We start from the raw sequence: 23,953 nt of genomic DNA on the forward strand, positions 1-23,953 counted from the left end.
AAAAAAACCACAGGATCATCTCAACAGATGTAGAGAATGCCTTGGACAGAATTCAACAGCCCTTTATGCTAAAAACTCTCAATAAACTAGGTATCTATGGAATGTATGTCAAAATAATAAAAGCTATTTATGACAAACCCACAGCATTTATCATACTGAATGGGCAAATACTGGAAGCATTCCCTTTGAAATCTAGCACTAGACAAGGATGACCTCTCTCACCACTCCTATTCAATACAGTATTGGAAGTTCTAGCCAGAGCAATCAGGCAAGAAAAAGAAATAAAGGGTATTCAGTTAGGAAAGGAGGAAGTTAAATTGTCTCTATTTGCAGATGACATGATTGTATATTTAGAAGACCCGATCATCTCAGCCCAAAATCTCCTTAAACTGATAAGCAACTTCAGCAAAGTCTCAGGATACAAAATCAATGTGCAGAAATCACAAGCATTCTTATACACAAATAACAGAATTAAAGAGAGCCAAATCAAGAACGAACTGCCATTCACAATTGCTACAAAGAGAATAAAATACCTAGGAATACAACTAACAAAGGATGTAAAGGACCTCTTCAAGGAGAACTACAAACCACTGCTCAACAAAATAAGAGAGGACACAGATGGAGAAACATTTCATGCTCATGGTTAGGAAGAATCAATATCGTGAAAATGGCCATACAGCCCAAAGTAATTTATAGATTCAGTGCTATCCCCATCAAGCTACCAGTGACCTTCTTTACAGAACTGGAAAAAACCACCTTAAACTTCATATGGAATCAAAAGAGAGCCTCCATAGCCGAATCAATTCTAAGCAAAAAGAACAAAGCTGGAGGCATCACACTACTTGACTTCAAACTATACTACAAGGTTACAGTAATCAAAACAGCATGGTACTGGTACCAAAACAGAGATATAGACCAATGGAACAGAACAGAGGCCTCGGAGGCAATGCCATACATCTACAACCATCTGATCTTTGACAAACCTGACAAAAACAAGCAATGGAGAAAGGATTCCCTGTTCACTAAATGGTGTTGAGAAAACTGGCTAGCAGTGTGCAGAAAGCAGAAAGTGGACCCCTTGCTGACACCTTACACTAAAATTAACTCCAGATGGAGTAAAGACTTAAACATAAGACCAAACACCATAAAAACCCTAGAAGAAAACCTAGGCAAAACCATTTAGCACACAGGCATAGGCAAGGACTTCATGACTAAAATGCCGAAAGCATTGGCAACAAAAACCAAAATAGACAAATGGGATCTAATTAAACTCCAGAGCTTCTGCACAGCAAAAGAAACAATCATTAGAGTGAACCAGCAACGAATAGTATGGGAAAAAATTTTTTCAATCTACCCATCTGACAAAGGACTTACATCCAAAATCTACAAAGAACTAAAACAAATTTACAAGAAAAAACCATACAAACCCATCCAAAAGTGGGTGAAGGATATGAACAGACACTTTTCAAAAGAAGACATATCAGGTCAACAAGCATATGAAAAAATGCTCATCATCACTGGTCATTAGAGAAACGCAAATCAAAACTACTTTGAGATACCATCTCATGTCAGTTAGAATGGCAATCATTAAAAAATCTGGAGACAACAGATGCTGGAGAGGATGTGGAGAAATAGGAACACTTTTACACTGTTGGTGGGAGTGTAAATTAGTTCAACCATTGTGGAAGACAGTGTGGCGATTCCTCAAGGACCTAGAAATAGAAATTCCATTTGACCCAGCAATCCCATTACTGAGTATATATCCAAAGGATTATAAATCGTTCTATTATAAGGACACATGCACACATATGTTCAATGCAGCCCTGTTTACAATAGCAAAGACTTGGAACCAACCCAAATGCCCATCGATGATAGACTGGACAGGGAAAATGTGGCACATATACACCATGGAGTACTATGCAGCCATAAAAAACCAATGAGTTTGTGTCCTTTGTAGGGACCATCATTCTCAGCAAACTGATACAGGAAGAGAGAATCAAGCACCACATGTTCTCACTCATAGGTGGGTGTTGAACAATGAGAACACATGGACACAGGGAGGGGAGCATCACACACTGAGGTCTGTTGGGGGAGACTAGGGGAGGGACAGTGGAGGGTAGGGAGTTGGGGAAGGATAACATGGGAGAAATGCCAGATATAGGTGATGGGGATGGAGGCAGCAAAACACATTGCCATTTATGTACCTGTGCAACAATCCTGCATGTTTTTTTACATGTATCCCATAATCTAAAATGCAGTTTTATATATATATATATATAAAGAAATTCAAATGCAGATTTCAATGTTCGCTCCTTTTCATTCTTCCTTCCCATCTTTCGCTCTCTATTTGGCTCTCTTTCCCCCACCTTGTTTCTCTCTCTCTCATTTTTTTGTATACAGTTTCTCAGTAAAATACATTTTATTAGATTTTATAACAAACAAACTTATGAAATGCAGATATACAAAAAGGAAAAATAAGAAACATTCATAATTCTACTATTGAAAAATAAATGCTACTAACAGTTTGGTTTATAAACTTTTGAATGTTTCTCACTGCCCTTGCATGAGTGTCTGTGTAAATATAATCTCCAACTTTGCAGAGAAGTACAAGAATTGTTGCTAACTTTAATACACTTCCAAAAGATTTCAAGAGCACCTTCTCTGCCATTAGAATATACTCAGAAAGTCAATAAAATATTTTAATCCATTCCAAGAGCCCCATATTTATTGGGTCTATGAGAATGAAGTTTATAGCATTTGTGTTTTTATAAGAAGAGTAGATGGCCATTTGGGGACAAGTCGTGTCATTTGGAATAACTGCAATAGGTGGAAAAATGCCTCAGATTCTGCTGTAAGACTAAGAGCCACAGGAGCTTTTAGTTCTATCACTGGTTGAACATTTATTGGACATCAACTTCATATACAATCTTACTGTCTGCACTGGGAAATGGCAAAAAAGTATAAGAAATTATCTCTCACCTAAAGAAATGTATAGTGTAGATTTCTTAAAAATTCAGTTTTAGAACTCATTTTTCAAACTAAAATCTTATGCTAAAAATAATATATTGAATAGATCAAAGCAGACTATTATGGAAGATGCAGAGATAGATGGGCCTGGGGACCCATTCATCCATTTTCCTCACGTACAACATAAGATCCCCACATACTCTAGAGTGAAAGCCAATAGCTACAGGAGATAAATGAAAACATTGACAGTCAAGGTTTGTGAACATAAGTGTGGTTGGTCATGGTAAAGAAACCACAGTTAATACGGTCCTTCTATGTGCTGGGTGCTCGTTCTGGAGCTTTGCCTCTATCAATTAACTTAATCCTCACAACAGTCTCAATCTGTATGTATAATGAATCTAGGTTTGAAAATACAAAAATGACTTGTTCAATATATCTCATAGCTATATTTAGCAGGACTGAGTTTCAGAGGCAAGTCTAACTGACTCCAACATTCATGACAACTCTTACACCTAAATAGAATGCAAGATTTGAATAACTATACACACACACACAAGCATGTGCATGCACACATGCACACACAGGGTATACATAATTAATTGTGAAATGAGAGGTTAACAGTCAGGTTTGATGTGTCTTGATTAGTAAGGGGAAGCATTTACATAGAAATTCTGGGTGTAGTCATTTAAGTATGACATAAAAGGGAATGGATTGCCTGGCAGATCATGATGAATGAATCAAGATAGAGATTTGTGGATATATTACACAAACTCTGTGTGAGAATGGATGAGGATGGACAGAGGATGGAAATATTTATTGTTAGAATATCTGCCTGGAGGAAGAAGGACTTGATTTAGAATTAAAATAATGCTTGGTAGCTTCAAAGGATCTCCTCCCAAATATTTATTAATTACTGTGTTGTTTTAACATATGTCCACAAATTCTTTGATACTCCTCCCTCCAGGTGGTAGAAATTAATATTCCTTCCCTTGAGAAACCATACTTGGTGTCATGCTTCTCTGAACAGAGTATGCGGAAGAAAACATAGTAATGAACTGACAGACACCATCTTAACCAAGAGATCAAGGTTAACATCACCAGCAAGGAGTCGTATTGATATTATGCTCAATGATGCTATGAAAAAGGCATTTGCCTAGGTGGCATTCTTCTCCCTCAATCTATAACTTCATCCTAAACATGAGAACACTGGTCATGTTACTTCTAGGTTAAAATACATTGTACAAAATACCTGACCACTACTTTTCAAAAGGGTCAAAGTTATGAGAGACAAGAAAAGACCAAGACACTGTCCAGACTGGGGAGACTAAGGAGACATGGTGATCAATACAATGTGATATTCTGGAACAGGACATTAGTAGAAAAACTGGAGAAATATTAATAAAGTAGTTTAATTGATAGTATTGATCTATGGCTATTTTCTCAGTTTTTTGTTACAGATGGATTTGTATTTCAAAGATAAAACAAAGGTGCCTCTTAGAATTACTGACATAGGGCATAACAAATTTCCCTATACCTCGGGATCTAGTTTGGGGGTCTCAATTCTATGTTCTTAGTTTTGATTAATGTAAGACGTTAATATTAGAAGGAAGCTGAGTACAGGATACATAAGAATAATCTTTATAAATGTTCTCTAAATAAAAAATTATTTTATGATAAGAAGCGTAGCTCTCTTTTTTTTAAAAAAAATGATGCTTGAAATATGAATGAGTGCAGAGGAGTTAGAGAATGCTTCCAGTTGGGGGAGTAGCATACATAAAGGCACAGAGGCTGAAAAGTGTGAGACGAGTTTCAAGGATGAGTACATTTACTTGGTTTAAAAGCAGCCTATAAACCAAGTATGTGTAAGGATTTAGCCAACCTAAATCCTAAAAGATGCTCTAGGGGCAGATTGCAAAACATCCTGTGATTAAGATTGAGAATTTTGCCAAAAAATATTATCTAAACCCCATGCACTTTTAAAAGTATTTATGGTCACTAAACTAATAACAAAAAGGGGACAGAACCCACAAATGAAGCAGTAGAATGAAAGTTACAAGATATAGGTAGTAAGTTCAACACCATAACAGGGCACTGAATTAAGCTTTTCTGACACTTAAAGCATAAAAGAAGTAGATTGGATTGTTGCCATTTCATGATCAAAAAAAAAAAAAAATGCTAAGTCGTTCTTTTGCAGAAGCAAAAAAAATTCTTTAATATTTCTTTTAAGGTAGGAAAAATCATGTAGGCCATTTTTTAGTTCATTAGTGACCAGACAAGGAGGTTTTCAACGTTGTGAAAGACATGAAGACCCTGTTCAGTTAGATGATCCTTGCAAAGTTCTTTGCAAAAGTGCTTCATGTTTACAATCAAATTGTAATTCATTGAAGTCATTTTTGTGACATCTGAGATAATGTAAACCAACTGGTTTGTTTTATGACTACCTAAGTTGATTCTGAGAAAATTGCCCTGAAGAATTGAAAAGAATAAATAGTTAAAGCATCACTTTTTTCACACCTGTCTTATTAAAGTGCTTACAATGATTCCCCATTACCTGCAGGTTTGTAACTAAATATTCCATAGTAGAAAATTTGTACCTCTAAGACCTGTAGAATGTTCTTTCATAAACTATTTGTAGCATTTGTCGTAGGTTTACATATTACTAACATTATTGGCAAGCACCTTCATCCATTTCTGCTACTATAACAAAATATCTTAGATTGGGTCATTTATATATCATTCAAATTTGTATCACTCAGTTCTGGAGGCTGAGAAGTCCAAGGTCAAGGACTGCTAGATTTGGTGTCTGGAAAGGGCTTGCTCTCTGCTTCCAAGATAGTGTCTTGTTTCTGCATCCTGAAGAGAGGGATGAATGTTGTGTCCTCACATGGCAGAAGTGGCCAAAAAGGCCACTTTCGTGCCTTTTGTAAGGCACTAATCCCATTAATGAGGGCAGAACTTGCATGACCTAATCATCTCCTAAAGGCCCCACCTCTTGTTCCCATTGCACTGGAAACTAAGTTTCAACATGAATTTTGGAGGGACAGAAACATTCAAACCATAGCAGCAAATATCTAGAGGATATGTTAAAGACGGCATGGAAAGAGGCTTGGTTGAATGGGACTGAAAAAGGTGTACATGTCATAGAGATGATGTGTGATGTTACTGAGGTGTTCCTAGCATCAGGTGATATATGTTTGCCTGGGAAAGTAATGACAGGACTAAAAATGATGATAGACATTATAGAGCTTCCTTCATATGTTAAAAATAAATACATTTGTTGAGAACATCCCACTGCCCTGAATTCTTAGGATACGTCAATAAATGAAATGCATAAAGACAGACTGCCCTGTGATACTTACAGTGAATGGAAATAGCAAACAATTAGATGAATAAGTAAGTTTTGTAGTGTATCACTTGGAGATGATAAGTGCTATGGAAAAAGAAAAAAAAAAAAAAAACAGAGGAAGGTAAAGGAGATTGGAAGTGCAGTGGGGACAGGTTGTAATTTTAAATAGGTGTTCAGGGAAGCCTTGCTAAGAAAGTGAAATTTAAACAATGTTTAAAGGAAATGAGGCAGTTAGTCACATAGATATGTAAGAAAAGGTTCTCATCAGAGGGAAAAGCTAGGGCTGAGGTGCAGCCAGGAGTTGAGAGCTGCAGGAGAGGGGTAGGAGGCAATATCAGGGAGATGACATGGGGTCTGTGGGCCAGTGTGGGAGCTTTGGCCTTTACTCTGAGGCTAACAGGTAGTCACAGGAAGGGTCTGAATAGAGGACTTGATCTGGCTTAGGTGTTAAAGGTTTCTGACGGGGGGATGGGAGGACGTAGGAAGATCAGTTTATGAAAGAAGACCCACAGAGCCATGGAATTATACAAGGTCAAGTGCCAAGGACTGCTTATGAATAACCTCACTGAGCTGGCCCAAGAAACTTGTCAAAACATCAAGCTGCCCAGAGAAAGGCTCTTTCCTAGTTGTCCCAGTTGTGTGTTTCTTAGGCTGGTAAGTTGGACTAGAGGTCAATTCCTGGGTGTCCTGGTGATCATGGAGCTGGCTGACTTCCTCACTCACTCAGATTTTAGTCCTGTGGTCATACGTGGCTGCCATATTTTCTTTTTCTTTGAAGATATGAAGAGCCTTTAAAATCTCATGTATGGCTTTTTTTTTCAGGGCAGAGACATTCACAGAGGACTCCATCCCTGGAAAAGGCTCTATTCCTTTGTCCCTTGGAGCCTTGGAGTTCATTCCCAGTCTAGGGAATGAGAACAGTCAAGCCTTTGTTTGGACAAGGCCTGTCTGTTTCCTAGATTTTTTCAAAGTGATTCTAACACGGTCATGCTGGGGAGAAGCATGTCTTTTTAACAATTAAAGAGGAATTCAGGAGGTTGGAACTAGCTCACCTCCAGACAGGTCTTTAGAGAAGCGCTGCCCAGTAGCAATATGCAAGCCAAATATGTAACTTTAAGTTGTCTAGTAGTCACATTTCAAAATGTAAAAAGAAACAGTACAATTAGCTTTATTTATTTATTTTGGAACAGGGTCTCACTCTGTCATCCAGGCTAGAATGCATTGGTGCCATCATAGATCGCTGCAGCCTTGAATGCCTGGTCTCAAGCTATCCTTCTGCCTCAGCCTCCTTAGTAGCTAGGACCACAGGTACACACCATCACACCCAGCTAATTTTTTAACTGTTTGTAGAGATAGGGTCTAACTATGTTGCCCAGACTGCTCTTGTCCACCTGGCCTCAGGCAATCCTCCTGCCTCAGCCTCCCAAAGCATTGGGATTACAGGAATGAACCACCACACTTGGTTAATTTTAATAATATATTTTATTCAAATCAATAGGTCTAAACTATTTTTTCAATATGAAAAACTATCAATATAAAACTATTAAGAATATATTATCTAAATTTTTTTCAGGCTATGTCTTCAAAATCTGGTATGTATTTTATACTTCCAAGCACCTTTCAGTTCACCCTGGCCCCATTTCAAGTGCTCAGCAGGTACAGATGGCTAGTGGCTATTGTACTGGATAGCATGGCCTGAGAGCTACAGATCCCAAGATGCTTGTGTTTCTCTAAGTTGATCAGCTTTGCACTGCTGTTTTGTGCAGCAAGTGACCAATGATTTAAAACTTTGTGAAACTGGAATTTGGTATCACATGGTAGATGAGAAGCAGAGACACCTTGATCACATCCTGTTCTCCACTGCAAGTTATCTTCTACTCTCCACACTGAGAACATGTATAAATAAGAAAGAACTTTGTAAACAGAGAAGTGTTTTGCCTAAGTTTATTACTATTATTAAACTGCTGGCTCTGTCTTTAGAGCTCTATCTTTGGCTGTCCCAGCCAGTATGTATTTGAAGAGTGAAAAGGCACTCAAAGAGCAGAAAGTCTGCCTATGATAAGAGTGGGTGACTCACTCCAGGGCTTTAGCCCCAGAAAGGTGGGACACTCTAACACGGGGTAAACAGATCTTTATGTGAACCAGGTTTTCTCTACTTGCTATTGTCAGAGTAATTTATGGCTAAGGTTTGGTGTGTTTTTCACCAAGGCAATTTATTTCCGGCCCCTGTCAAAGGGCTCCATATTGCCTGTCAACGATTACCGGACCTGGCTGGGGGAAGCCTTTCCAGCAAACACAGCCAGCAGAGTGACAATTCGGGCTTCAGCAGATGCTTGCACTAGGTGGGCCGCATGCTGTGTGGTGCAGAAAAAGCAGGTGAGACGTATTTCCATACCACATATAGCATTCTTTTTACTTCCTCCAACAGTCAAATTCAGGCTGTTGAACAAATTCAGGACAAACTGCTAAAATTGCCAAGCAGGCTAAATCAATAACAAGGATGTTGAGGGCAATAGAAGAAAGGATTAAGGAAAGATACAGGTATTTTACTGGACTGCAAGCATCTTGAGGATTGGATCTATTTTGATACCTCCCCCTCCACCTGTGTTGAGTGAATAAATTATGTAACTAATACATTGTATTAGTCTTTGGCTCAAGACAACAATCAACTCAAATGCTATACCTTTCACAAAGTCAAGTTATAGAATTCCGAAGACTGTATAATTGGACTAGGCGACCTTTAAAGTCTTTACTGAGACTATGATTCTGTAATTTGACAGGAAATGTGCTAATGAGTATCAAATGTCATTATGCCTGAAAAATGCAAGCTTTGATTGAATTTGGGGTTAGCCATTAAAAATAATACTTGTTCATTTTTTCTTGGCCCACTCTAGTCCAAGAGCTGGGCCCAAACTTGTGTGGATATGAGACTACTCAGAGAGGAGGATCTTCTGTGATTTGGGTTAGTGAATAAGCACTGGATGATGAAGTCCATGATATTAGGCACTGGCACTGAATTTTTGTGTCTTGGGCAATAACTTCACCTTTGTGGGATCTAGTGTTTATAACTGGACTGGATGATCTGTCAAATCCCACAGGCTCTGACTTTTTAAATGAGTTTAAGTAGAGAAGCTGCCTAGGACTACAACTTTGCCCACACATTTTGACACATACCTTTAGATCCCATATTTCCCCAGGTATCATACGGGATGCTTTTGCTACCTCTAGCTTCTCAGCTCAGTATAAATGTGGAGAATGATTCATATTGGCACAGTGAAGGTCATCAAATTCCAGGAAGTCCTGGACATTCTGGGAAGCTCAGGAGAGGACCCATTTATTTGAAAAGTGAAGAGTTGACAGGCTCAGGGGCAGACATTCCCAAAGGAGGGTAGGGGAATAATTTTTCTTTAAGCAGTCTCTCCTCACTTAATCACCACATAGCTAGAGTAGTTTGGTTTTTTGTTGTTTTTTTTTTACCAAAAAACCAAAGTCAGATCTAGTCTTTCTCTGATTCACAAACCTAAATGGCCTCTCAACACCTGCAAAATGAAGTATAAACACCTTCATAAGGGATTTCAGGCTGTCACCATCTGACTCCAACACGTCATTCCAACCTCATATCATGTTACATCCCTCCGTGTATGTTGGGTGATGTCTCAGTCCACTGGACATCTCGTCATTCCTTAAATTAAACATGCATTTTTCCCCTACATCTGTGTTTTTGACTGCGATGCCCTTCCTTGCCTTCATGGGTCTACTGAAATCTGTCTCATTCTTTGGCCCATTGTAATAACTCCCCTGATGTCTACAGTCTACCTAGTACATCTGACCCTTATAACATACCACTTACATCCTATTATTGCTCTAACTTAATTGTGCCTTTGATTAGAGTTCATTGTATAAATGTCTGTTCCCTCCTCTTCTGCAGCTTTATTTTATGAGAGCTCTGATGACACAGATTATATCTTGGTAATCTTTGTTTTTTTCCCACAGTTCTTATTATATGGTCTTGATCATGGTAGGCATTCAGGTAATATCTGTTGGATAAGGGAATGGGAAGCTGACTTGTGTCTCTTACTTGAGCTAGCTTTCTATCTGGCATTGGTAAGATAGGATTTGTGATAAATGCTTCACTGATTAAATAATTGGAGCCATTTGGAAGAAGGTCTTTGTGAGAGAAAGAACACAGGAGTAAGATTCAGAAGACTCGTGTTTGGACGCTGGCTGGGGAAGCAATGTACCCAGTGGATGGGGCAGAAAGTGTAAGTGATCCCCTTTTATGTGTTCTCCCTTTCTCTCTTGGTAATAGAACACTCACGTTTTAGCTGGGTTCATGACTATCCAGCTGAAGACTACATTGCTTAGCCACTCTTTAAACCAGGTATTAAAGAAAATGTGAATGGAAGACATGAGCAACATTGGAAGTGTGCCCTTAAAACACAGAGGAATGACCTTCACTTCCTTCCCTCCCTGCTCTTCCCACATGTGGGAACACAGAATTAGAAGGTGTGGCAAATTACATTTGACCACGAGGATGAGGGCAACTTCCTAGGGTTTGATGGAATCATCCATTCCACTTTCAGTCTTTTCTATCTTGGTGTCTTGGCAATCTTATCCTTCCAGTTGCTTAGGCTTAAAAACCTTAGAGTTTACCCTTGGTTCATTATTCTCCTGAAGAAAGGTGTCTGATCCAGCAAATCCCATTGATTCTACCTAGAAATCAATCCAAAACCTACCCACTTCTCACCACCTCTATTGGTCCCAGCCACTATTACCTTTTGCCTGGATTACTGCAATAGCTTTTTATGACCTCACTGCTTTCACCTCTGCATCCCTATCAGCCTTTTTTTCAACAGAGAAGTCCAAGTGATTCTTTTAAAATCCTAAGTCAAATAAATTCATACCCACTCCCACCCCTTTTCAAATTCTCTGAAGGCTTCCCACCTCACTCAGAGATGAAAGTTCTAACAGAGGCCTACAAAGTCCTGCATGGTCTGGTCTCATTACCTCTAACTTCATCTACTACTTTCCACTCACTAATGTGCTCCAGCTGCTGAATAACTAACTCCTTGCTTTTCCTTGTACATTTAGCACACTACCTCTTGGGCCTTTGCATTAGTAGTTTCCTCTTGCTGCTTCTAGTTTAATGAAGGAGCCAAACAATAAACAGAATACGCATATTTATATCAAAATCTATGTTATGTATTTATATGTTTTGTATTTATTCATATTTATTATGTAGAATTTATTTCCTAAATGTGTATAGTGTAAGAAACGGAGGCAGGTGCTATAGAGAATAAACTAGGGAAGGAAGACAGAAAGTGCTGGGGGTTTGCAATTTCAAATAGGAGCCATCAGAGAAGCCTTTACTCATAAAGTGAAATTTGCATGATGACCTGACAAAGAAGAGGAGGCAAGCTGAGGATTCTTGGAAAATTACATATTTTGTTTGCCAGTCAAGATGGGCTAAACTGTGCCGTGGCAACAAACATCTTATGGCTTTAAATGTCAAAGGTTTATTTCTTGTTCAAATTATATGTCCATTCTACTTCATCAGGGAGCTTTGTTTGATGTTGTCCTCACCCAGGTACAAAAGTTCTACTGCTTGGAATGTCATAGGTTACAGAGGTAGTGGATAGAGAGGGCTGGGGAGTCTCATACTAGCAATTAAATGCTCCAGCCTGAAAATGACACACATCACTTCTGTCTACACCCATCAACCAGAAGAGATCACATGGCCCTGCCCAACTTCAAGGTGGCAGGGAAGTATAATCCTCCCAAGCACTTGAAAAGGGGAGGAAAACAGGATGCAGACAAACAATAGAAAATCCTACAACATTTAATAATCTGCTTTCTCCACATAATAAGATATCACAAAAAAATCTTTCTAATATCATCAATGTACATATATCATCAATCAAAACATCTTTTATTAAGGAAAATTCCAAATACAGGACACAAATGCAAAACAGGATACCATGTTGAACCCGCAGGTATCCCTCGCCCTTCAACTCACCACTGTTTCTAAGCACTGAAACTGTTGGCATTGTACAAACAAGCTTTATCCAATCACCAGCATTGGACATTTAAATATTGCCAAATTTTTGTCACTATAAAATATACTTCCCTGGACATTCTTACTCATAATTTCTTCGTCACTGTGTGATTATTTCTGTATAATAAAACCTGTGGCCCTTCTAATCACAACTTCCCAGACTCACCTTGCTTTCTACCAACTGACTTCCTGAGTCACTCAGTGCTTATTCCCCCAGCAGGGTACAGTCCCAGGATAAAGGAAATGGCAGCAAGTCATGCCCTAGTAATATATTTTTCTGTCTTCAACAATGCCCTACACCAATATATAGTCCAAGAAAAATATGATTGATTAATGCATAACTTATCAGACTGAATTAGAATATAATTTGTTCTTTAATTAGAAAAAAATTTTAATCACCAAATGCTCTACTTGCTAACATAAACCCTCTTACTGGAATGAATACTTTGAGTGAGGGCAGCCTTGCAGTTTGATAGAAAGACACAGACCCTGGTGTCAGGCACAAGCTCCACTAACTATAAGCTGTGGGACCTCAGTCAAGTTACTTGGCTTCTACAAGCCTCTATTTCTCCCTATTTGTGTAGTGGCGATTCTAACTCAGAGATTTGTTGTGACAAGTCAATAACATGGTGTTTGTAAAAATATTTATTACTGGGGTTGGCAAATGGTAGATGCACAATATGGAGGCATATGGTGAGTGCAAAAAAGAGACTAAATATTTTTTATTCTCTTACTTTTTTATTTTTGAGATATACTCAAGGCATGAGTACTGCAGTAATTTTGAATGAAGGTGTTCACATTATAGTTCTTAGTAAGTGCATGTCTTCCAGAGGACATGTTCCACAATTGTTAAAATTAGTTCAAAATTAGTGTTTTTCCATGACATCAAAATTTGGAAAATTCTTTCAGGTAAGCCTTTTATTTGGAAAATCCCCATTCCCTCATTTGCAGGAGCCAAGTGCTATTTACCCCAGGACCCAACACCTTTCAATATGTTATTTTCAATGTTAATAAATGATTTAGTTCATTTCCTGTTTTTCTCTGCTCACCAAACTGCCAGCAGCAGTCACAAGCCAGCCTTAAAATAACTGCAGTGGTAAACAACTGATTCAAATTATTAGTAGGATATCTGTAATTGTGTTACACAGTCAGCCCCATTGGAAATAGGCAGACATGGCTCCAAGCATGCAGCTGGGCAATTTTGTGAATGCAAGTGAAGAATAGTTTAGGAGGGCTTGGAAAGAAGGTTGTCATAAAACCTTAAAAGATGCATTCAATCAAAATGGTTTTTTCTCTTTTCTTCTTCTCTTCAAAAAAATAAACAAATAAATGATGTTGGTTGCACAACCTTGTAAATACGCTAAAAACTACTGACTTGTATACTTTTTTTAAAAGTTAATTTTAGGGTATGTGAATTACATCACAATTTCTTTTAAAAGGATTTAGCCTTTTGGGAACTGATGCCAGAAAAAGAGACTTCTCCTTCTTCTCTTTGTCCTGTCACTGTCCACCCCTCAGGTAACACACAGCACCAAGTGAGGTTAATTCTGTTAAATTGATCAACATTGGTGCTTACCCAGAACAGTTTAACCTCAAAAAGTAAGGTTGTTACTCTTTTTTTAAAATATCTGTGATGCTACTGAGCCATCATCACTGGTTGTGACTTGCTACTTTCTTCCAAATGCCTCTCAGATCTACCTGTGACTTTCTGTCTCCATTATCATAAAAAAGAAGTATTCAAGTTTGGTAAAACAGAAGGCTCTATCTTGCTCTGGTCTGTCCCCCAGAACACCTGGCCCACATCTGGTCCACAGTAGGAGTTAATAAGTATACTTGGGTTGAACAGATGCCAGAGGGGCAAGTGTTTTCCCTCCCTAAATTATTTTTCAAGACCATTCTTATATTTTTAGTAGTTTTCCTCATTTGAGGTTTCTTTACTCCCATTGCCAAACTCTTCTTTATATTTCTCACTGTACCTAGTGGAGAGGCCAGACCTCAGAGAGAGTTCAGTAAATATTTGTTGAATGAACAAAATGTACAAAAGGTTTTCTGCAAAAGATATAAGAGGCTAAGCTTTATACATTGTATGGGAAAAAGAAAGAGACGTGGAGGGGAGAGATGAAAGGCATGCTTTGTGCACAGACATGTACAGATATGAACTTGCATATGCGATTTTAAAGATGCTCGCCACCAAATGGGATGCTAGATCACACTTACACACTAAGATGTGTACTCATTACTCATAGCTTTGTCATGTTGAAGCTTAATTAAGAAAACTCAAAGCATTATTCAAATCTGGTTTCTGAACAGTGATTTTGATGACTTGCGTTGTTTTTTTTTCATCATTATTGCTTTAAGATACACATAAACCTTTTTTCCTTCTCCAGTTTTTGTCCATGCTGGTGAAATGTGATACTTTTTCATATTCTTGGGTTCTTTTGGAATCCAGACTTTTCACTTCCTCCACATCTGCTATGAAACCAAATATTGATTAATGTGACCTGTAAATCTAACCACTTAAGAGAAGTCAATGACCAGCTTCTATTCCTGGATTTTAAAGAAATTTCTATCACTATTTCCAGCATCTGTCTTCATGTGTCTTTTTCAGTCCATGAACAGATTAAAGGAAAATTTAGTAAAGTTCTCAGTTTCATCAGAGGATTAAATTTGAAGCCTTTTGACTAATATTAACCTAGACCATTTTACTAACTTCCGGAAAAAAATGTTTCTAACCTTGCCTTTTTTGTCCTATAAAAAAGTCTTTCTTTGAAAGACTCAAAATTATGACAAACAATAATTAGTAATAAAACAAGGCCATCAGTAAGTGATTCCACAGGAAGAAAATATACTTAAAGAAAAAGAAATTGTAAGCCTAAAGGGTCTGATATTCTGACTTGGACTAGTGAAAACAATGCTTGCTTAAGACTTGGAGAGTGACTCTTCAGTGATAGGACTACTTTGTCCCAAACAGAGTAGGCTATACAAAGAGGCTCAGCATTAGAAAATTCCAGAAGGAGCTATTTACATAGAATACAATGAGACCCCAGATGTTGTAGTTGAGCAATGAGACCTGAATGTATGCATGTAAATGAGCAGAGTCTTCCTCAAAGTAGTCACCTCTGTAGACAGCATACTTAATCCAAAACATCACCTTGTTCAAAACTTTGGAATTACCTCAACGTCTATGTTATATTCTTTAGAATGCCCTAATAGCTGCAAATAATCCTTCAGTAATGAATTTGACATTTGTAAATTTAAAAAATGTTCAGGTACCAAATCTCATCTAAAGAGTACAACCTGGCTGGGCGCGGTGGCTCACGCCTATAATCCCAGCACTTTGGGAGGCTGAGATGGGTGGATCACGAGGTCAATAGATCGAGACCATCCCGGTCAACATGGTGAAACCCCGTCTCTACTAAAAATACAAAAATTAGCCGGGCATGGTGGTGCACGCCTGTAGTCCCAGCTACTCGGGAGGCTGAGGCAGGAGAATTGCTTGAACCCAGGAGGCGGAGGTTGCGGTGAGCCGAGATCGCGCCATTGCACTCCAGCCTGGGTAACAAAAGCAAAACTCCGTCTCAAAAATAAATAAATAAATAAATAAATAAATAAAGAGTACAACCTAAGGAAATACCATTTTTGGAGTTAAAAAAAAAGAGAGAAAATTCCGAGGTGTTTGGAATAATTTTTCTGTGTGATTCCAGTGACTATGAAAGCTTTTCCCGAGAAGAGAGAAGAAGGCTAGGAGCAAAGGAAACCTCAATAGAAATAGCACGTGCCTTTCCAATCTAATTTTGGAGGGAACAATGTTAATTTGAATATTTTATATATTTTTCCAATTCTTATTTTATTAGTACCACATGCAAAATCTAGTTTGAGTGCTAGTGTTGGGACTTCAGTCTTCTCAGGGGTAAAAAATGGGAAGCATGTGCTTTAAGGAGACTGTTTCTGACAATGTATAAATTAAGAGGTTGTTCTGGAGATTTCAGATGACAATGTAGATGGAGAATTTTCTTGGAAATGCCTCTGTCTTAAGGCAAAGTACTTGATCCCCTCCCCCAATTCATTTTGGACTTATCAATACTAAAAATCTACATTCAATATCACCATTTGGCAGAAGGGGTGTCTAGGGGGAGCAATTATGAGTTAACATGATTCCTAGAAAGTTGTATTTTCGCACTTCACCTATTGATTATAGATAACAATTCTACACAAAATTTCCAATGGTGGACAAAAATAATCAACGGACATCTTTCTCTTGATCCTTTTGGTTCGATAATGAATCCAAGTATTAATTAAGCTGAACATGCTGGACTTCCCTGAAAAGCCGGAAAGCACCCTTGATTTTAGAGGGGAAAGCCACAAAGTCAGCAAATAAAATCAGTCTTCACCTGCAGCACCATTTCTCCTACCAACAGAGAAGCTTCCCTATTTCCTAGTTTCCTTCTTTTGGAAATAAAATCTGTTAAGATTAGTCAGGGCAGGGTGAGTTGTATGGGATATATGTGTTCTGTCTGTCTTGTTTTGGTCTACTATTGTCATGGAACTCACAGGATCCTAGGAGGCAGTGTTGAGTGACCCCTTTAATGTCTAGACAGATATTCATAATGAAATAGATGTCTGGCTCTTGAAGCTAACTTCTTAGGCTGGAGGTATTTTGGTTTACAAAGGCCCAAATAAGAATGGATAACATTGTCTTGAGTGAAGCCACAGAGGCGAAGAGGAAAAATGAGCAGGGTATGTGGAGGTGGAAGGAGATCTCCTGTTGAAAGTTAAAATGTTGTCACCTAAGGCAGAATACTGACTATAATAAGAATCCTGTGTGTTAAAATCATATCGACCTAGAAAACTTATTCTTTAAGTCCAACTTTCCCAGACATCCAAATAACCTGCCTTGATCTTCCTAATGCCCCAAAGTAATTGCAAGTTTTCTCAACAGCTCGTTTTCTTTTGGCATTCTTAGAGCCCTCGATTTTTGCAGAAGCTAGAGCAAGTCTCTGGGGCTTCATATTACACAGCTTCCATGACCATTTTATGCATTTCTTTATAAGGAAAGCCAGTTGGGTGCTTGCTTTTTTCCTATTCACTCCCATCCCTGCCTTTTGCCAATTTTCCATACTGCAGAATAACGTTTGAAAGGCTTTTCTCATGACTACTTCTGTCTTTTAATGAAAGTGCATCATCCATTGCTTGGGCAAATTCAGTGACTCTGCTTTACCCACAAATGAGGATGTAACAGATTAAATAAAGTTAAAACAGAGTGAGCAGAGATGGTAGGACTTTGTAAAAACTCCTGTCATTTTTTTTTTTTCCTTTTAAAGCCTTACGGTCATCTACCTGCCAGGTGGAACTTATTTGGATAATACAGCACAGATGTACCTTGTTGTACTCAACAGATGAATTCCTGAAAAGCTGCATTTGATAGAATTTTCATAAATTGAATTACATTTTCCTGTACTCTTGCATTATAGTAACAGAAGCCATTATCCATATTTGACTGATTTTCAATTGGCAGAGGCCTCCAACACTTGAGCTTCAAGTTTCTCAGCCAAATCTCTATGTCAAACAGTTAATGATCTGGAAATAATAAGCACTTATGTGAGCTAGGGGAGCACTATACTTAAGGGAAATTTGATTGTATTCCTCTGAAAGTAAAGAATCTCTATTGCATGGTATGAGTTTTTACTCACGGAATCCTAGGTTATCAAGAACATTAGAGATGATGCAGACTAACCTCTCTTTTTGCAGATGAGGGAAGTGAGACCCTGAGTGTTTATGTATCGGTGGCAGCAGGTAACAATATAATATAAAGAAAAAATATTCATGTTGAGGTTGACAGGCTTGAATTCAAATGTTCCCTTCCAACTGTACTAGCTGCTTGGCTTTGGGCAGGTTATCACAGCTTTCTCAGCCCAGTTTTCTCATCTTTAAGACAAGGGCACTATGACCTACCTCTTAGGGGTTTTGTAAGAATTAGATGAGATAATGTTTATAAAGTGATGTAACACACTGCCTAGAATATAGTAAGGGTTTAATGAATGTTTGTCATCTCTTCTCCCCATTTTATCTTCTTTGGGTTTTTAAAATGACATATTTTTAAAATATGCATTTCTTTTCAAATTACAAAGATAATAATGCTTGTGGTTGAAGTTTAAAGAAGATCAAAGACTACAGAATAAAAAGCAACTTGTCCCTATTTGTTTGCCCATAGCCCCTGACCATTTCCCCAAACCACTTTCTAAAGGAAAGTACTGTTGATAGTTTTTTTTTTTTTTTTTTTGAGAATCCTGGTTCAGGAAAGTCCAGGAACCATATACCAGGAACACTATCCCCAAATGTTATTTGTGTATATTTGTGAAGTTGCCACGTTTCCTCCAGAGCTCAACATGTGTTTATCAAAGCGTGAGGTTGGCAGCCAATATTCAGAGCAGGCCAGAAGTTCTGGAGTTGGCCCTCTGTCAGTCAGCCATAATTTTTATACGAGTGTAAATCTTTGCTTACTTGCTTTGGCCTGACCATCTCAGAATGACAAGCCCATAAGTAATGTGGGGAAATATAGAATGCAGCTTGCCTTAAATGTCAGTGGTGTGGCTGCAGTGTTAGCCTGAGTGGATCCCACCCAATTGACCTTTATAATTTGTTGTGTTAACAGGCAAAGATGATAAAGGGAACAGTTGGGGGCCACCTGAAGAAAGATTGGCCCACTGAGGCTGTGAAGAGGACTTTCTCCTATGCAGGAAGAAGGGGAGGCCAGGGGGCGAACCTGGTGCCTTTCCTTTTCGGGTGGTGGTGTAATCCCGCAAAACTGCCTTGATCTCCCTCCCATTCCCCTCCTCCACTCCCTCAGGTTTACCTCAGGGCCGTCCCATCCTGTTTGTGTGTTACTTAACATTATCTGTCAGATAATCATAGTGTATTTATATAATTAACCTAATTGTGGGTAATTGTGTGTTGGCACTGTGTAATTATGAAACCTAGCCTCCAACGCTGTGGCACAGTATGTAGGCAAAGAGACACCATACATGCAAAGCAGCCACTTGATCCTTCTTCCCATTCAGGAATTTTTCTATTTTCAAGGTGCCAGAAAAGAAGAACAGACCTCTTTGTAAATCCATTATCTAGAAAACAAGGCTCCTGACAAACATGTTTGCAGAAAAACAAGGGGTTTGTAAAGAATCTTGTGTTTTGGCACTGGAAGTCAAAATATGCAGGGGGAATGCTGTGTTGTTGCTGGAATTGGCAAAGGTTTTTTTTCTTACACTGAGCAACATGGGGGTGAAATTGCAATCTTGCAGCAGATTCTCTCACCCTGAGCAGTCCTATTGAGGGTGGCTTTGAACCCAGGCCTTGTATATGCTGGTATTTATATAAGCTCATTAGCATGGATTTGGATGTGGGATGGTTCTTCCTCTCCCAGATCATCTCTGGTCTCAGCCTGACTGCAAATGCTTCATACTGGTCATAATAGCAAACACATGTCAAGCGTTTAAAATCTACCAGGCCAGGCACTGCGCTGACCATTGACATGAATTAGCTCATTGAATCCTCTCTTTTTTTAAATTTACTTTTTGATATTAAATTTTTTTGTAGAGACAGCGTCTTGCTATGTTGCCCAGGCTGGTCTCAAACTCCTGGCCTCAAGAGATCCTCCTGCCTCAGCTCCCAACATATTGGAATTACATATGTGAGCCACGCCCCTGGCAAGAACCTTCTATCTTACACCACTCTTGTAGGGTGAATACTGCATTTATCCCCATTTTATAGATGAGAAAGCTGAGGCTTCAAAGGTTAAGCAGGTAAACCAAAGTCCTACAGTCAATGAGTAGCTCCATAGCAATTTGAACCCACATCTCTTGAGCCCAGAGCCCTTGTTCACACAATTCCTTTGGGTTGTAGGATTATCCATTAGTGCATAATTATTTTAATATTTACTATTGGCTGGGCACAGCGGCTCAAACCTGTAATCCCAGCACTTTAGGAGGCTGAGGCAGGTAGATCACCTAAGGTCAGGAGTTCGCGACCACCCCGGCCAACATGGCAAAACCCCGTCTCTATGAAAAATAAAAAAATTAGCCAGGCATGGTGGCAGGCACCTGTAATCTGAGCTACTTGGGGGAGGCTGAGGCATGATAATCACTTGAACCCAGGAGGCAGAAGTTTCAGTGAGCCGAGATAGTACCACTGCACTCCAGCCTGGAGGACAGAGCGAGACTCTGTCTCGAAAGAAAAAAAGAAATTCACTATCATGTTTACTTTTATTGGCTGCCTGCAGGGTTGGGGTGGAAATTAAGTAAGGACTGGTGTGAGTTGGGGCATGGGACACAGCTAAAAGGACATAAGGGTGCTGGGGACACTGGGGAAAAGCCAGAGGAAAGGATGCCAATAAAGGGTTGAAGGACAAGGTAATGAGGGATGAAGAAAATCAGGTGTGTCAGCACCCAGACTTAGTGTTATACGTGCTAGACAGAGCCACAGACTTCAGCAGAAAGTCATCTTCCCTGAGCCAGCACTCTTCTCTGTCCATACCAACTCTTAGAAAAGTCCTGGTACCACCTCCCCCCAACAGATGCTCAGAAGATATAGGTGGAATGAATGAAAATCTTGGGTGATTGATAATACACCCACATGCCTACAGAATCTTAGTGCTTATGAAAATGAATAATTTTGATATTAAAATTTTTTGTAGAGATAAGAGTCTTGCTATGTTGCCCAGGCTGGTCTCAAACTCCTGGCCTCAAGTTAGCCTCCTGCCTCAGGCTCCCAACGTGTTGGAATTATAGATGTGAGCCACTGCACCTGGCTATCTGTAAGAACCCTCTATCTTACACCAACCTTGTGGAGTGGGTACTGCATTTATCCAGATTAAAAGCAGATTAAAAACAAACATGAAAACAAACAGCACAGAATTGACAAATGCTAATAAGGACAATGTTGCAGAGAATGTGTTTATGACTCCCCAAAGTCACAAAACTAGTGAGTAGCAGAACTGTTAATAACACCTGGGTTTCCCAACTTTCTGTCCAGTATTTTTTCCATTACAGCTGATACATACGCTTATCAAATGTGTACTTCTTGCATCTATAATTACAGATTTATTGACTTTGAGCCATTGTCTTCAATTTATAATAAAGAAACTAAGGCCCAGAGAGAAAAAGGGACCTGGCCAGGATTATACAGCAGATAACTGGCACGGCCAGGTCTCCTGGCTAGGGCTACTTTTACCAATCCACAGGGCCTCATATATACCCAGAAAGTACCCTGGCGTTGTGGGCAGCCAAAACACTGTGAAAATGCATTGGATTGTTCTCCTACCTGGAAATCAGGACACATTTTAAAATATAACTTGGGAAGTAAACATTGTTATGCCAAAACTTGCATTTAAAGATGGTTCCCCCATAGCACCAGAGAATGTTAGATCTGGAAAGGCTGTTAGAGAACAAAGGCTCTACCACCATTATGTTAAAGATGAGAAACTGAGGCCCAGAGGAATTAATCTGCAATATTAGTGTAAGTTGCATTATACTAATGTCTCATCAGTGTCATTTGAAAACCAGGGAACAGCAGAAGCCTAGTAGACAAAAGCAAGTTCTTGGTCCTTGTAATGAGCAATTCTTTCCCACTCACAAATGCCCTTTCGCTTGGAGTACTTATGGCACAGATAAAATTCCATTTCCCAAGCTGTAGCAATCAGTGTCCCAATATAAAACAGATTGTCACTCAAATGAGGGTATTTCAGGAGGACTTAGTGAAAGGATTATTACAAAGGTGTGGGCAAGAATAAGGAAAACCAACAAGAAACAGTGAAATACCTTGGTTCTATTAACAGCATAAGGATTCAGAGTCATTACCATCCATATGTCCAAAGGAACAGAAATGGGGTAGTTACTGGAACCCGGAAAAAACTGTAACTCCAAGAGACAGACATCTGATAAGAGCCATCCCTGGCTTTGGTAAAGAAACATGGCCACTGCTAAGCCATGATCTGATAAGATATGAACTGGAGAAATGATTACTCTGACCTCTCTCTTCTCTCTTCCATCCTACCTTGCCTAGTCTCCTGTGGATATCTCTATTGGCCAGATCCAACTGGAAGCCAGCATAAAGGGCACCCTGATGATACAGTTCATGAACATCAGCATCTCTGACCACAGCAGGGTGGAGAAGGGTAGAGTGTGGCTCTGGAGGGACAAATGTGGAATACCCAGTGTAGAGGATCCATAAGTTGTTGATACCAGATGTGCTGAGGAGGTAATTTACAATCTTGGGTTTTGAATTAGGTAGCATGGATTTCTCAGTTTTAACATTCATTATCTATTAGCCATGGAAATTTTTCTCACCTAATAAATTTTTAGGTAGAACCCATCTCTTAGATGGGTTAGAGTTTTTAATTCTCCAATTATGGTTTTCCCATCTTGAAGAAGTCATTGGCTCTTCTGCTTGTCTTCTGCATAATAGGATACAAATATCTACCCAACAGGATTGTTCTAAGGACTAAGCCAAATAATACACTGGAAATAATTCAGCACAGTGCCTGGATCAAACGCTAGAGAGAGAAAATATTAGATCCAAAACTTCCTTGAGTTCAGACAAGATTAGTTTTTCAGAAGGAGTCTAAGATTTTAGTATTTGAAAGACTTCTCCCATAGACAGAATGGGCTGTTGTAATTGGTTGATATTTCTAGGGTAAAAAGTCTTTCTAGGTTCTAGAGTCTGGAGATCCATTTAGGCTCATTCTATATTGTTTTATTATCATTCTTTAGAACCAATAGAGTATTTACTTTGGATGTTCACCTCGATTTTTTTCCAGCCAAGAGCTGAAGGAAAAATAGAGTGAATCTATATTTTCCCCAATAGGATATAAGCTTCCCAAGGGCACAGACTTTGTCTTGTGTTCTACCACATCTCCAGCTTCTAGCTCAAAATTGACACTGCGTATGGATTGCTTTATAGTGAATGAATAAAAACTTTAAAAAATACGTTAAGAAATCAAGACATCTCTGTGAACCACAGCAATTTTCCAAAAATACATGTTAATTTTTCGTTCACTTTCTGGGTGTTTAAGAAACTAGAGAATAGTGTTCAAAGATATTGGGTTTTTCTGAAATTGTCTCCAAAACTTTGACCTTGAGTCTTATCACTGAAGAGCATAACATTCAGGAATCATTCTAAGGCCTCCAGTGAAGCCATTCCACAGACCTCATTGTTGCAACATAATTGTGAGGCCTTAGGTAGAAGGCCTTCCAGGGTTTTCTGGGGAATGGGGTTCTTCCTCACTATAAGAGGTGCTTGTGGATGTACCATCTGGGAGGCAGAGACTTAGGACTTACATCTGGGAGCCATGGCTCCACAGGGGAGGAGAGCTGAGCACTGTTCAATGTGTAAGAATGCCAGTGTCTCTGTTGGCTCTAGCACTAGGGATGTGTCTAGCTTTATGGTTGGGTCATTCTTCTTTCCGGGCTCTCAAAGTCTCTCTTTTATGTTGTTATGTTTTAAGGGTTACCAAAGATCAAATTCTGTGTTTCATCTGAATTTATTGGTAAGTTAAAAACTTATTATTGTTTTTAGTCTAGTCTGTGATGAAAACA

This window comes from Sapajus apella, unplaced genomic scaffold (assembly GCF_009761245.1).
Source record: "Sapajus apella isolate SASKATOON/1434 unplaced genomic scaffold, GSC_monkey_1.0 scaffold14, whole genome shotgun sequence".
NCBI classification, from domain to species: Eukaryota; Metazoa; Chordata; class Mammalia; order Primates; family Cebidae; genus Sapajus; species Sapajus apella.